The 12874-nt window shown below is 44.3% G+C and overlaps 1 long non-coding RNA gene across 1 annotated transcript; it reads right to left on the minus strand.

The window, feature by feature from the left end:
• Positions 1–679: 679 nt before the first annotated feature.
• On the minus strand, positions 680–6047 carry LOC114614060. The gene is made up of 2 exons (XR_003710268.1): positions 5854–6047; positions 680–904 (listed from the first exon to the last, which is right to left on the minus strand). It is a non-coding gene; the product is annotated as an uncharacterized LOC114614060 (long non-coding RNA).
• Positions 6048–12874: the final 6827 nt, after the last annotated feature.

Genomic DNA, 12874 nt, shown 5'->3' on the forward strand with positions numbered 1-12874 from the left:
AGATGCCTTTTCTAGGCACTAAGATGTTTGTTTGCTTGTTTGTTTATACACTGCCACATGTAGTAACTCATTTAGATGTGCCTAGGTTCCTGAAAACTAAGCTACATTCTCTTGAAATAGATATTGCAAGCTTGTTGGGAGGTTCTAGTAGAGAAGCATTGCTAGTCCTTTACACTTCCCCAGAGAATGTTCCTCCTCTGTCTCCTCTTTGAGCAAGGATGGGGCTCATGTGGAGTGGAGAGGGGGAAAAAGCAGCACCTGCCTAGCCAGTCAGATCACCCAAATCAATCCCTGATCAATGGGTAACATGTCCAAGCCAGATCATGCTCACACAAGTCCCTGTACCTCTTATTCTCCTGGCTCTAGCACATCGAGGTCTATGTTAGAGCTATTTTGGGTTCATCATTAGGATCTGGGTTTCAATTTACTAAAAATAGTCTAATCTTTTGTAACTTACAGGGCTAGAGAAATGACTATGTGGTTTAAATGTTCACTGTTCTAAAAAAGGACCTGGGTTCTCTTCACAGAACCCAGCAAACACCTGGACCTCCAGCTGCAGGGATGCAATGCTCTCCTCTGTCCCCATGTGCACCAGCTCATAAGTACAGTCCTCCACACAATTAAAAAATTATTTAAGACTTTTTCAGATTTTCACAAAAGCTATTCTTAATAAATATACTTCTAAAAGGAAAATTCTGTTTTTACTTATCTGTTGATCTGTAACACAGATTGCATATATCCAACATCCAGGGTGAGAGTGGGAGCCGGTTAAACCTTTCTCAGCATCACACACACACACACACACACACACACACACACATGCACACTCCACAAAGGTCTCCAGGCTGGACTCTTCTGCCTCTTTGCTCTGCTTTGTTTTGTTTCTTCTAGAAGCTTCTGTTGACTAAGAAAAAGAGAACCGAATTAGTTTCCCCCTCAATCTCAGTGTTCAGTGTGATGCATGTGAAACTAAGTGTTGATTGTAAAAAAGTTACCTTCTTTTCCCTCAGAGTGGAATTTCTATCCTCAGGTCTGATAGCTGTCTCCTTAGATTTCAAGTCTCAGGACAAAGATATGCATCACCAAGGACTTTTCATCATTAAGGATGATGCCCTCAACATCACTCAAAGCCATAGCATGTGTGATTGCTTTTGCAGAATCAATCAGTACTCAATAGTTATGTAACATACATGTCTTTGATGTACTTGTAATGTATCTTCACAAACACATATATCCCCTGTGAGGAACTATCATGACTGGTAGGAAGGCTGTGGCTAATCTAAAGTATAAACTTGACTAACTCTGATTGGCCACACAAATGGCTATGAAAGCTCCAAATATCCTTAGGGAATGATAAGCAGGCAGTTCGAGTGTGCTCAGTGAATCCACTGGGAGAGAGAGACTCACCAGTGTTACCTTTCCTGGCATAGCAAAATGAAGTCAAGAAAGAATTCTCCAGGCCTTTTCTTGTCTATTCTCAGTAATGCTGGATAAGATAGTTGGGAACTCAAGGAAATAAGCTCAGAAAACACAGGCAGTATGAAGTAGCCTTAGAGTGCCTTGCCAGCTACACAAGGACAGCCACAGGAACTGGCAGATGTCCTGGACATGGGTTGATCCACAGGTTCCACAGAAAGTGATCCAGACAGGAGAACAACTTGATAACTGAAAAACTATGGGCATCTTAGGAGTCACAGAGCCCTATACTACTGAAATACAGACCTTGAGCTGTCCCCAGGGCTAATACCACCAAGCTTCCAGTTTCTAGTGTGTATTCCTAAACCCTTGGCTTTCTGGCACAAAGTTCCAGTAGCTGCAGTTTGGCAGCCAAAGATCTGGCAGCCCACCCATCTGTGGCTCTCATAAACCAACATTCACTGGTGGTTCTGTTCCTGCCTGGAGAGCCCATTCACTCTAAGCATCCTGTGCTAGTGAGAATACTGTCTATCCCTAAGTGATTCTGATCCCTGCTCAGTTTCTGAACAGCACTTGGGTATCCCACACTCTCCTTTGCTATTCCAAAAGAGGCAGGTAACCCAAAATGTCCTAGCAGCAGCTACTGGTAACAACAGGAGCTGCCAAACAGTTCTGACAGTGGCCAGGACAGAAGGAAGAAAGGAATGGGAGCAGGAAGGACAGGAGTAAGTAGAGAACACTGACAAGAGGCTATGAGGAGCCAGAGAACAGACCCTTCAGGCCCTAGTCCCCAGAACAGTTCCAAAGAGTTGCAACATCTCAGATTGCAGGTATCAGACCTCAGATCGAGTGTAGTAACACTAGCTGCTCACATAAGAGCCACAGCCTGTACAGGGAATGTTGCATTACAGGAAGCCACTTGCTGCTGCTTGGGTACTGCCACTGCTTGCTGCTGTCAGACACTGGAGGAGGAAAAAGCAGCTAAAGAGCAAAAGGAGGATTAGTCTTACACACATCAGCGCTCATGTGTGCATGTAGACACACAATTACAGAAATATAGACTAACAACCATTATGATTGAAAATGTGCTGGGTACAGTGCTGTGTTACCTGAAGTCTAGCTATCTGGGATGTTGGAATGGGGTGATCATTTTGAGCCCAAGTGTCTTAAATCAGCCTGAACAAAACAGAAAATTTTTCTGTTTTGAGACAAAGCAACTACTGAAAATATATCTGTTAGGTGAATTATTGGACATGGGCTACAAAAGAAAAGGTGAGAGAAACTCACTCATAGAGAGGGTAGAGTGGTCCAAACTACTTCATGAGCATCTGTGGCAATGGGCAAACACCAGCAATGATGAATCATCATATCTAAAATGAGTAGATGAAACCGTCATAGAGCTTCCAAGATGTGGTATTAAAACACTGCAGCTTTACCTCAACAAAACACCAGATACACAAAGTCTAATACAAGAGAAAGTGGGGGAATAGCCTTGAATGCATTGGTACTTCCTTAATGTAACACCAGTGGCTCAGACTCTAAGGTCAACAATTGATAAATGGCACCTCATGAAAATGAAAAGCTTCTGTAAGGCAAAGGACACTGTCAACAGGAAAAAACAGCAACCTACAGATTGGGAAAGGATCTTTACCAACCCTATATCCAACAGAGGGCTAATATCCAAAATTTATAAAGAACTTAGGAAACTAGACACCAACAATTCAAATAACACAATTGAAAAATGGGTCATAGAGCTAAACAGAAAATTCTCAACAGAAGCCAAGAAGCACTTAAAGAAATGATCAGTGTCCTTAGTCATTAGGGAAACACAAATCAAAACAACTCTGAGGTTCCATCTTACACACACCAGAATGGCTAAGATCCAAAACTCAAGTGATAGCACATGCTGGCAAGGATGTGCAGCAAGGGAACACTCCTCCATTGCTAGTGAGAGTACACACTTGTACAACCACTTTGGAAATCAAATTGGCAGTTTCTCAGGAAACTCGACATAGTTTTACCTAAATAACCAGCTAGACCACTCCTGGGCATGTAACCAAAAGATATCCCACTATGCTACAGGGACACCTGCTCAACTTATTCATAGCAGCTTTATTCATAATAGCCAGAAACTGGAAACAAACTATATGTCCCTCAACAGAAGAATGGATAAAAAAAAAATGTTGGTACATCTACACAATGGAATATTCCTCAGCTATTAAAAACAAAGACATCATGAATTTTGCAGGGAAATGGATGGAACTTGAGAATATTACCCTGAGTGAGGAACCTAGAGCCAGAAACACCTATGTTATTGCTCAGTATCCCAAAGTCCATATTCCTCCCAACAAAAGTATGGTCAGGCCTATCACTGCTTTTAGTCCCTGGTATGAGCTACTGTCTTAGTTAGGCTTTCCATTGCATTGAAGAGACACCATGACCAAGGCAACTCTTTTGGGGCTGGCTTACAGGTTCAGAGGTTCAGTCCATTATCATCAAGAGGGAAGCACTGCACGATCCAGGCAGATGGTGCTGCAGCAGGAGCTTAGAGTTCCGCATCTCGGTTGGGCAGGCAGCCAGAAGACTGTCTTCCAGGCAGCTGGGAGGAAGCTCTCAGAGCCCACATCCACACCTCCACAGTGATGCACTTCTTCCAACACTGCCACATCTCCTAACAGTGCCGCTTCCCATGGGCCAAGCACTCAAACACCACAGGGACGTACTCACTTATAAATGGACATTAGTTGTAAAGTACAGGACACCCATGCTATAGTCCACAGATCCAAAGAAACTGGGTAATAAGGGGATATCAAAGGTGGATGTGCAAATCTCTCTCAGAAAGGGAGACTAAATAGTCATTGGATGTGGATGGAGAGGAAACGGTGTAAGGGAGGAGGTAAGGAGGGGATTAGGGTCATCAGGTGTGGGGAGAGAAGCGGGCAGGAGAGGGCTGAGAGTGAAAATGGAAATCAGTGGGGGGGGTGCATTTCCAGTGACTAGCTGGAGGACTGGGATGGGAGAGGGTACTGGGTGTTTACAGGGGAGACCTTAGCTGAGATTCTACCGGGGTGGGAGGGGGGAGGATATAGAGACTGAAGTAGCCACCTCCTGTAGCCAGGTAGGACTTCCAGAGGAAGAATGCTGACATCATTCCACCCACCACAAAATATTTAACTCAAAATTTGTCTTGTCTATAAGATGTACAGGGATAGAGATGGAGCAGAGACTGAGGGAACAGCCAATTAATGACTGCTCCAACTTGAGACCCATTCTAACACTATTACTAATATTCTGCTATGGTTGCGGACAAGAATTTAGCACAGTTGTCTCCTGAGAGGCCTCATTCAGCAGCAGATGGAGGCTGATGCAGAGTCTCACAGCAAAACATCAGGCTTAGCCTGGGGAGTCTTGTGGAAGAGTTGGGGATAGAAGTAGCATGTCAGAGGGATCAGGGACACCACTGGAAGACCAACAGAGTCAACAACCCTGGAACCATGGGAACTCACAGAGTCTGGGCCACCAACCAGGGAGTATGTGGGAGCTGGACCTAGACTCCCTACATATTTGTAGCAAATGTGCAGGTTGGTCTTCATGTGGTTCTCCTAACAAGTGGAGCAAGGGGGTGGGAATTGGGGAGATAGGGACATGGACAGGAAAGGGGGGTTTCAGTCCTTCCCTATCTGAACTACCTGGTTTGATCAAGATTTCAGAAGAAACCCAATGAAATGCTCAAAGGATTTAACTGAGGGGAGTTTAAGGAAGAGATGTTTTACCAAAGGATGGGCAAGGCTCAGGGACCCTGCAAGAGACAGAAAAACATTGAAGAACTCTTCAAATTTTAGAAACCTGTTAAGACTCCCAAAATTAAAGAGATTAAGGTATTGAGATACCAGCTGAAGACATACAATAGGAACTATCCAAGAGAAGCAGTCATTGCAGACAAATGAATCTACGGATAGAAATACGGGACCTTTAAAGGGTTAACGAGGGCAAAGGGACAGGATTGTAAGAAAGACAGTAGAGTGTGGGGTAGAGGAATCGGTGCTATTAACCACATCCTCGTTCCTGTTGGCAGTCTCCTAGCTCCGTGGATCTGACACTGGCTCTGCCTTCAGTAGGCATGTGCACACACGTGTGCTCACCTCACCTGTAACCTTGGACCCATCCATCTGCTCCATTCAAGCCCCATTGCCTCACTCTTTTTTGTTTTGTTTTTGTTTGTTTGTTTTTCGAGACAGGGTTTCTCTGTGTAGCCCTGGCTGTCCTGGAACTCACTCTGTAGACCAGGCGGGCAGCGAACTCAGAAATCCGCCCGCCTCTGCCTCCCAAGTGCTGGGATTAAAGGCGTGCGCCACCACTGCTCGGCCCATTGCCTCACTCTTAAATACAGCAGTAACTTGCTAACTGGTTTACCTAACTCCTGGATTTTACTTTTACCTGTCCTGCTTTCTGCTAATAGGTCAGTCCACAAGCAGTCTCCATTCAAAAGAATTTCCAGCTTCTGAAACCTTATTTATGATCCGCAAATGGCACTTCTCTAAACCATCGTGTACGTCTCTGCCGGTTCTTCTCCTGCCTCTAGTCGCTCCTCTGTCCCCTTCAGAACAGGTGGACCACTTCTGAGAGCCCCGGTCCGGAAAGACAGCAGGAAGCAGAAACCTGCGGTGCTCCGGAACAAAAAGACCAGATCCACCCATGACTACTTCCGGTTACCAGCCTGGCGTCACCAGTGGCTCCAGGCGCAAGAGTTTCTGGAACTATTTCCTAGAACCTCACACTCATTTCTAGAGGCCCCTGGGCGACCAGGAGAAAGTCTGCTTGCCACCGCTGTTGCTGGGCAGCTGACTTCTGGAATGTCGCGGGACGGCGACACTCCGCACCCCCAGAGGTCCCAGCACCATCGGAAATAGTGGGAGGGCTTGGATCTGCGTGTACCTTGCCGGAACTCTCATACCCGTCTTTCAGGGCAGCGTTTTCAAATGTGTAATCTTTGTTGGTTTGGTTTAGTTTGGATTTTAAATATTTTTGAAGGTATTTGGATCGGGAGAACAGTTTCATTCACAAGAAGAACGAGAGCTGGAGAGGGTAGATAATATGGAAAATGAGGAGAAGCCTTATTCTTTCGCTGTTATCATTTAATACAATGTTGTGTCTGGGCACACTTTTCCTGTGAGACACTAATTGTTCTAATAAGGGTACAGCTAGTTCATTGATCTGTTGTGCAAAAAATCCTGAATTGGATGATGTCATAAAATTCAATACTGCTTTTTAAAACCCTGGTTGTGAATTCTGTTCTTCAGTAGCATTCAGTCCTGACATTTCTTTTGTTCACAACAATGGTTTTGTCTCCAGCAACCTCTTTTTCACATACAAATTTCCAAAATTCTGTATCTTTTCTCTCTTCTATCATTGATAATTATGTGCCCTTTAACCTGTTGGCAACAAGCAAAAGAAACTTATTCTAACTACTACCGTTTCATTTCCAGACTCACATTTAATCATACGGAGAAACTAAAGTCAAGGTCCCAGACCATAGGGAACCTAGGCATATCCCTATAGCTGAACAGCTTCCATTGTAAACAGTTGACTGAGTCCAGATAGCTCAGAGACAACTTGTAAGGAGACACTTGTCTGGGTCCAGCCATCTCAAGGACAACTTCTCCATCTCGCTGGCAGGGTCAAACAAGTTCATGATGCCAGATGCAGGAATGAACCCCTATCCCATTTCTCCAAATGTATTCTTAACCAGTAAAGAGTATAGAAATTGATGTTCTCTAAACCAAGGTACATTATATATATATATATATATAACTCATTTCTTATTATGCCCTAATTAGCTACCTTCCTATTACTGAGACCCTTTAATACAGCTCCTCATGTTGTGGTGACCCCCAACCATAAAATTGTTTTCACTGCTACTTCATAACTGTAATCTTGCTAGTGTTTATGAAGCATACTGTTAATATCTGTGTTTTTGATGGTCTTGAATGGCCCCTGTAAAATGGTGGTTCGTACACCACCCCCCAAAGGAGTTGGGAACCCACATGTTGAGAACCACTGATCTAGAATCTAGAGTAGCATAAATCAATGTAAGATACCCAATAACAGGTCAGTCCTATCCTTATAATAAAATTACTTCATTGGGAGGTCATTAGGTGTAGGTGGTTATTCTCTTAGAGTTAATATTGGTAAGATGAAATACCACGACCGAAGCAGCCCAGGGAGGAAAGGGTTCATTCGACTCACACTTCCACATCATTGTTTATTATTGAACAAACAATAGACACGAATTCAAACAGGGCAGGAACTTGGAAGCAGGAGCTGACCCCAGAAGCTAGGGAGGGCTGCTGCTTACTGGCTTTCTCCCCACGGCTTTCTTATAGAATCCAGGTCTACCAGCTCCCAAGTGGCACAATCCACATTGATCTGGTCCCTTCCCCTTCCATCACTAATTAAGAAAATAACTGGGTTGGAGAGATGGCTCAGCAGTTCATAGCACTGACTGCTCTTCCAGAGGTCCTGAGTTCAATTCCCAGCAACCACTTGGTGGATCACAACCATCTATAATGGGATCCAATGCCCTCTTCTGGTGTGCATGAAGACAGCTACAGTGTACTCATATAAATATAATAAATACTTTACACCAACAGTGTTGGTTTTCCCAACTTCAGGATTTTTCCTTTTATCTGTCCTGCTTTCTGCTAGTAGTTTACTCCAGAAGCACCCTCTGTTCAAAAGAATCTCCACCTTGTGCCACCTTAATCAGCAAATGGCACTTGTCTGATGCAGTGTGCATCACAAGCTGTGGACATGTACACATCCTCTCCTTGTCCCCACCTCTTCCACTCAATGAGGTCACCATGTTCTTTCTGTTCCACTGTCCATATGGCCACTCTTCTGTAATAGAAATCTAATCATGGAGCTCTCTTGTTGAAAGAATGACTACTACCTCCATAATAGTGACCATGTAAAGGATGCTTCGTCATAATGTGGCTCCCATTGATTCCTGCAGTCTCCTCATCCCACCTGTTTCCTGCTGCCAGCTTCTGAAGTTTATGCTCTAACCATAGTGGACAAATTTCACTGTCCCTAATGAGGCACCCAGTTCATTGCTGCAACCCTGCCCTGTTCACAGTTTTCATGCCTGTACACATTTTTGGACTGAGCTTCCTTGATTGCTGTTACCATGTATTTCTTTATACATGAGTTGCCAGCACCCAGTAACAGTACCTGAACCTTGATGGGCTTTTTCAATCCTAGAAGTCAAATTCATTGTCTAAGGTTTTACATTGTAACAAGCTAAGAGACAGAGCTGGAATTTGACCTAGCCTTCTAATTGTGTCTACTCCTTTCCCCAAACCAACTCCCACCACAGTTAAAACCCCTTCAACATAGGATAATATCACCAGTGCCACATGCAAGAGCTAAAAATTCATTCACTTATTCAACAAATACTGGTTTCCTAACATGTGCTATGCACTGTGTTTGATACAGTCTACTTCCAGTTTGGTAAAGATAAATCAAGAGACAAAGATAAATGCTTTCATAGAGCTGGTCACAGAGTAATGGGAAAGAGCACAGTATCTCTTAGCCTACTCATGTGAGGTCGGGAAGGCCTTTGGAGCGCAACAATTTCTAACCTTAAACTGAGTAACGAAATGACACTAACTAGACAAAAAAGCTGCAAAGAAAGTTCAAGGCACAAATGAACAACACAGGGGAAAAAGATTCTAAAACAAAAGACAATAGGGCAATGTGGGGAACAGGAAGCCATACTTGACTGATAGCACGTACAATACTGTGGAGATGAGTTCTAGGGGGTGAATCTAGAAATGAACAGGGCTTCATGATACCAGAGTGTTTTTATCCCATAGGTTGTGCAAAGGCAGTCTTGATTGCTAAACAAGAGAATGTGTTGCTTAAACTTAAATTTTTGAAATACCTTCTGGTTATAAAAGTACAAAGTAACATTTAGCAGAGTAGCAGAAAAGGCAAGGAAGCTAGAATGGAAGAAGAAAGCCAAGAATGCTTACCTCACAGAGAGTGGGGTCGGGGAGAGGTTAAATCACCAGCTTGCTTGGATTGAATTTGTGTTTCAATCAGTTTGTGATGAAAATCCCAGGAAAGATGTTGGGACTTGAGGTACAGGTTTGAGGGATCTAAGCATAGAGTTCTTACAGACATGAGTACACATGAGCTCATTCAAGAAGAACATAAGGAGAAATGGAGTTAAAGGCAGGAGGACTTTGAGACCCTATGGAAGGCCAAGGTTAAAGAGGCCAGGGACACAGAAAAGAGCAGTTTGTGTGGGGGGGGGGCTCATGGTGCCACGTGCAAGTGCCAAAAGGTCACACAAAGTAAGAGCTTGGGAAAGCCCATTTTTTAGAAGGAATCTTTTGCTTTTCCCAGTGGGGGTGGTTTTGATGATGTAATGAGAGCGTAAACCAGATTAGAGAGAGTAAAACAGAAGTGAGAGAGCCAGTGTAGGCTAGCTTTTCACAGCTAAATCTGTAGGAGGAAGGAAGGGGGAACTATCTGATAGGAGAGGGGGGAGGGAGGGAGAGAGAAAGAAACAGGAAAGGAGGGAGGGAAGAAGGGAGAGAGAGAAACACAGAGAGAGACAGAGACAGAGACAGAGACAGAGAGACAGAGAGAGAGACAGAGAGAGAGATTGAGCTGATGGAGCTGGGTTGCTGAGGCGGAGGGATCAGCATACTATCTGGGACTTACTCTACACAGGAGGGGTCCCTCTTCCTCTCCCAACACAAAAGGAAGGATGTAGGAGCTGGTGAGTTTGTTGGCACAGTGCTAAGAAGCTAAGAAGTCTGGAGGTTCTCGTCTAATGGCATTGGAAGTAAAACAGTCTACTGAAAGTGGAGGGGAGGGGAGAGATGCCAGGCTAGGAAAAGTGCTATGTCAGTGCTTGGGGAGGAGACAGAGTGAGTCTTAGCTCACTTCCCCCCCACTATACCCACCCATCTTCTGCAAGCCTCAAGACACAACTAGTCACAAGTTCATATTCTATGCCTTGCCCAGGAGCTTTCCAAGTGTTTTCCACACTTGGGAACCTCCTCCTGCCACCCATTCCTCTGTCCGTGGCTCTCAACTGACTAGACTGTCATCTTCCTGAGAGCTCCGTCCGCACTTTGTACCAAGCATGTATGATGTGCTCTCCCATGTACAAAACTGTCTTCTGTTTTCTGTGTCCGCTGTCTCTGCTCCTTCTCCCTTGTCTGTTTGTGCACCCCTTTTACTTGCTTCTGTGAAGACTTGAGCCTGTGGACTACTATGACCTGAAGGAAAGGGATCAGAAGAAAGATTTTCCCATGCTCTGCTCTTCTCCTGCCCAGAACATTCAGGCTAGAACCCTTCTCCCCAAAGTCAGGTATAAAACTTAGAAATATTTATTTTTTTCTTGTCTTTCTGTGTAGAGACTTGGCTATGAAGATATTTTCTGATCATTGTCTGTTACTAGTCATAGAGACCTCTGATCTATATGGAATCTGATCCTATATCCAAGAAATAGGACTACCATTCAGACAGACCAAGAGGAACCTGAACACAACAGCCTTGCTGGGTCTCCCCTTAGTCTGTCACCATTGGACGAGCATTGTTTATCCAATCTTGGTATTCATTTGTGGTGGAGCCTTTAAGTAGAAAGGCTGGGGGTGGAGCTGAGAGAGAAAATGTCTAGTTGTTGGTAAACCTCAGCTCAATCTCTCATACCACACCCACACAAAACAACAGGAACAGAAGAGAAACTAACCACATAAACAGGTTTCACTGAGTAAGTTGCATTTCTGAATGTTTCTATGCAGTGCAAAATTTTTCATTAAATAAATTTAGTATGTCTTCCTCCCACCAACCTGTCTTTGTTTTATTTTGTACATAGCCAGGGACTCTAGGAAGGTGAAGGGAACTCCTTCCTGATACTCAGCATGTTTTTCCACTGGGCATTTCTACATGGCCTCCTGAGTGCTTCAGTGTCTTACCTTCCAAAGCCACCTTCTCTGTCAGGCCTTCACTAACAGCCTTCCAAAGAGGGATCCCAGAGTTTCTGCCTCTTGTTTCATGTATATATACATTCAGATCCCCCTGGAGCTAGTTACCCAGTGTGGGTGCCCCACTCTTCTGGCTGGCCCTGGCAAGCCACTCAGCGCTGTCCCTCCTATGAATGCCAAGAGCCTCTATTCGTGCTCCACCGACAGCCACCCCAGTAGCTGGCCCTGCTAACGGCCAACTACCGCCCCAGTCTCACCCAACTTCATTTAGCTTCATGAAAGAAAAACACTACAGACTTAGACTTTTATATTTTAAAACAGACCAGATAACTTAAAGGCTGGGCAAAGAATATCCGTCCCCATCCTTTTTGTGGAGGCCACAAACTATTGGTGCCCTGAGAAACCTACATGTCTGCAACTCCTATCCTCTTCCCAGTCTAGTTTCTCTCTCAATATTCTCCGTCTTTCCTTCCTGTCCTGCCCAGAAATCACGCCTTCATATCTGTACCCAGTGATTAGCTTCTGCTGTCTTTATTAGCCAATCAACAATTAGGAAAACTCCCCCCACACACACTCAGGAATATTTCAAGTTTTAATTTTACCAGACATGGGACCTCTTGTTTACTTTTATAACCTCAGAAAGTTTTAGACAATGCCATACAGTTTCTTAGGCTAATTATTGTAAAATTCTTAGAATTGCCTGTGGATAAGGAGTTGAGATTTCATTTGCACAGTGAAACCTCCTGGGGGGAGGCCTCTGGAATGGGCACTTACTTCAATAAGAGAAACTTCCTTTTCTTTTTAACATTTCTTTTCATGTGTGCAGGTGTGTGAACAAGCATGTGAAGGTCAGGTGTCTTTCTCTACCATTCCCCACATTATCTTTTGAAACAGCCTCTCACTGAACCTGGAACTTTCTGGTTTGGCTGTGCTTTCTGGCTTGTGAGCTCCAGAGAACTTCTTGCCTAACCCTTCCCAGACCTTGTGTTGCAAGTGTGCAGTGTGGACCCAAAATGCTAATTTTTACATGAGTGCTGGGGACTGAACTCAGTTGACCCTGCTTGGGAGGTAAGCAAGACATCGACTTGGCCATCTTCCCCAACCCAAATGAGGGGAACTTCTAACAGATATGAGTCTAAGACTCCTTCAGTTTGCAACACAGTTGACCTGGTAATTCTGAAAGTTCCCAGCCCCAGCCTTGGGGAGACCTCTTCAGAGTGTGGTTGAGGATTGTCTGGGTTGAGGTTGTACTGGTGAGTTCTGATGACTCTTTCAGACATAAGATCCATGAATCTGTGACTGATTCACCTTGTAAATCCAGGCCCAAAGATTGGTCCATGACACACTCTTCCTTAGGTCTTTGTGATTTCAGTGGATGAAGTGAAATCATACACTGTGGTAACTCATCCAGAGTGACATCTTTGACCTGGCTATATTGGAGCTACCAGATGACTCAG

The sequence above is a fragment of the Grammomys surdaster genome, unplaced genomic scaffold, assembly GCF_004785775.1.
Source record: "Grammomys surdaster isolate TR1022 unplaced genomic scaffold, NIH_TR_1.0 126298, whole genome shotgun sequence".
Classification (NCBI taxonomy): domain Eukaryota; kingdom Metazoa; phylum Chordata; class Mammalia; order Rodentia; family Muridae; genus Grammomys; species Grammomys surdaster.